Below are 4,010 nucleotides of genomic sequence, written 5' to 3' on the forward strand. Positions count from 1 at the left end.
TTTCCACGAATTACCGGTGGGCCCGGTGGGGAGTATCGTGACGTAGTTGTTATCATCATAGTCAATAATCACAGTTTAATGCACAGTGGAAGTCTAAAAGTAATAATATTACAAACCGAATGAAAAGTAACATGAGTATTACAAAAGAAATGTAAAAAGGATCCACAGGTGGATCAAAACAAAAGAAGATAATTGTTCAACAGATTTTACGTGACAAAGCTTGCAAGACTCTTATTTATTCACTCAGGAGTAGCCAGCCTATTCCGCCTAGTACCTGCACTTTAGCCTTTTGGAAAATACGTCAGTTTACACTGGTAAATACAATTAACCGACTCTTTTAAAAACATTTAAGAAAATTGATTTAAATGCACAAGGCACGAATAATCTTTTATAACTTGGGACAATTATTTTAAAAATAATCTTGTATACAGATTTATATGTTTGCCGTCCGTCAGGGCCGGTTAGAAGAGCCGAACAAGATTAATTGACACACCACGGGTATAATGCCCACAAGGAGAACTCCTTATTGTGGATTACCATTTATACATACGCAACTGTCAGGTGTACGCCTACACCCCGTGCTTAAGTCGTGGCCATTTCAATGAATGAGCCGACGATATCCAGGTCATGGTCATTAACCCCCCAAAGGCCATATACCAAACAAAACAGATTAAAACGGGTTATGCAAATATATTAATCACAATCAGATTTAAACAATTACACACCCGACCAAGCGGTATTATTATAATACCGTATCCCAAGCCCGTATAACGGAAAATAAGTTAAAAGTATTTACCTGAGCAAATTATACAAATTTATCCCAGCCGTATACAATCAGCAAGTGTAAATATCTTTTACTGGGCTCCTAAATAAGAGTCCTTAGCACGAAGATTAAGACTAAGAGAGCTTCCTTCCAAGGTAGGATGCTCCAGAGAATGATTTCAAAAGCTCCAAAGCTTGAGAGCAAGTTGGAGAGTATGAAAATTTATAATGTGCAAGTTATGAGCTCCAAATCTGCCCCTTTATATAGGGTTTTGGATGGATCTAAGATTGTAACAAGTGTCCCCAAGTATAATCTGAGGCATACATGTGTCTAGATGGTTTTTAAAACCAGCAAAGAGTCCATAGAATCAAGTTATGTGAGTGTAACAATGGTTTGGAGAAGATGACTTGCTGAAACTTGCAGTTGTGCAAGAATTCTGTCCATTTTAGGCCGCCGCGTCGCGCGACGGTAGGAGGCCTTTGTGGTGGCGCAACGCCACCATCATGGTGACCAGCCAAACAAGTTTGAAACTTGGCAGATTTGACCCCTAGACCTTTAAAACCTCATATCTTTCATTTTAAGCACAATTAACCCATGAATTTTTTATTTCTATGATCCATGAGATATAACCAAACACCGTTGGTTCTGGTTTCGTTAAACAATAAACGAAAACACAAGTTTTGCCTCGTTGATGCTTTTAACCCCTTAATTACGAAAGTTAACATATTTATCTCAAACGATATCGAAACCTTGTGAAATTTTTATCACTTATTCTTGGGAGCATAATTAATCGTTACAAAGCTCCGGGTTTGTTATAAGGTCACTCAGAGGTATTACTTTAACATGTTGACACATTTAACCCTCGCGTTTTTGTAAACTTTCACTTCTTTCCACAAACGGTTCCATACGTTTCATAATTTATTCGTTTAAGGGTATAAACTTCATATAGGGCCGTTGAAAGGCAAAATTTTCAAATGTCGACACTTTGGATCCTTTTACATAAATACTTTCTTCGTTGTCAACTTTAGTCCTTCATAATCAATCCGATTAAACGTTTAAAGTCCATGACACGTGTCGATACTATATTGGACATGATTTTGCGAGGTGTTACATGGACCTTTGATAACCACAGCCCACAACCCGGTGATATAAGGGCTCTGCTTTCGTTATGTTAAAAAAATACATTCTGAGTTTTTATTAATTTAGAAAGTCCTATCCTTATAAAAAAAGGAAAACGTTGTGCTATCCTTATTTGTTTATCCCTTAAGTAGTTTATTATTAAATAACTCTTTTGCTTTTTTTTTTTATATTTGAACATCACTTTTTATTATATAGATAACGTTTCTAAAAAAGTATAATGAAAATAAACAATTTTTCATCGGATTATGCAAATACAAATTATAAAAATTATAAGAAATCAACATTATCTTTACATCAATATATAACTATTTTGGGGTTTTGTGTTACATTATCTTTAATATATATTTATTTTTTATATGTTTTTATTCCCGTACTCGTCCCGTCCCCGCTTCTTGAATTTTTTAGTTTTGCCGTTTCCCGTCCCCGTCCCCGTACCCCGTTCCCGTACCCATCCCAGTGCATCATAGTTATAGAGACATAAAGAAGGATGATCATTTCTGGAATAATGCCCAAATGAGGAGGAAAAATGTGGAAAATAATGAATAAAAGTGCATTAAGGGGCCTTAATCATTACATTGGGCGTTATGACGCTGGTGTGTCGAAAAATATATCTTAATAAGCTTTTAACCATTACGAATGGTCTTAATAATGTTGGACTACAAGCCCTTTAGTATCACATGTGAAGTTATTGGTTGTAATTTTACTTCAACAAGAATTACCCCCCGCCGCATTGGATTCGTTAGTTATATATCATATTAGATGAAAGCCAAATGTTTTTTACATGACCACGAGCTTGTGTGTAAAACATAGAAGAGAATAACTAAGTCGAACTCAGACCCGTGTGTTGCGACAGACCTATCAAACGGGGGAAATAGACGTGTTGTGACGGGCCAGTCAAACGGGAAAAATAGATGAAAAAACGTTGAACCCCACACGTATGTTGCGGCGTGTTAACTCAAAAAATTTAGAACGAAACGTGGATGATGCTGATATCTCTTAACAAGCATTAACAATTACGAATGGTCTTAACACTATTGGACTACAAGCCCTTTAGTATCACATGTGAAGTTAATGGTTGTAATTTTACTTAAACTAGAATTACCACCCACCGCAATGCGGCGGAGGATTCGTTAGTTATGTATCATATTAGATGAAAGGCAATGTTTCTTACATGACCGCGACCCTTTGTGTAAAACATATAAAAGAATAACTAAGTCAATCTATCTCGTGCGCTGCGTCAGACCTATTCAACGGGGAAAAAATAGATGCGTTGCAATGGGCCTGTCAAACTGTCACGGCCCCCGACCCGGTTTTACCCGTTTCCGGAGCCGCGGGACAGAAACCCCGTGATATTTGTTTAATTGAGTTATTGCAGCGGAAAATTTTGAAAATCAGGATCGTTGTAAAGCTAAAATTTTTCCCGATTATTTTTATTTCACAATTCGGGACAAAACCCCGATAATTTACAATACATAAGTTTAGTGATAAATTCTTATTTTAAAACATCTTTATTCATTTTATATTGAGCCACTATATTAAGCTTGAAATGCTCCTCAGCACTTTTCCTGATTTACAGCAGATCACCTGAAACATGTTTGAAAAAGATTTTTGTCAGCGGGGAAATACTGAGTGAATCATTCATTTTACTGAAAATGACACATTTGCTATAATTCTCAGTATTAAGAGTTTTTACATATGTTTATTATCAACCAACATTTCAAGAATAGGTATTTGTCACAGACCAGCTCTGTGACTGTGGTCATATCACCATTGGTTGTCCCAATGAGTGACGTATGTCACAATTAGGCTCGCCCACCTAATGTGAAGGAAACAATAATAACAATACTGTGCACAATACCCCACATACCGGCTGTAATTTGGTGATTACATAAACTTAATCACTGTAATTATAACTCTGAAAAATGATTTGGAGTATTGTAAAACAGTTGATAAAAAGAGAATGACTCACATTGCAGATTTAGTACTGACAGAATGTAATTTTATCCTTGTTTAACCTAATTTCATAATAATGCACATAAAACAGAGTTAGTAATCAATACAGCAGTTACGATAATTTCCCGAGATCAAATATTCGCAATGAATGACC

The sequence above is a fragment of the Helianthus annuus genome, chromosome 12, assembly GCF_002127325.2.
Source record: "Helianthus annuus cultivar XRQ/B chromosome 12, HanXRQr2.0-SUNRISE, whole genome shotgun sequence".
NCBI lineage: Eukaryota > Viridiplantae > Streptophyta > Magnoliopsida > Asterales > Asteraceae > Helianthus > Helianthus annuus.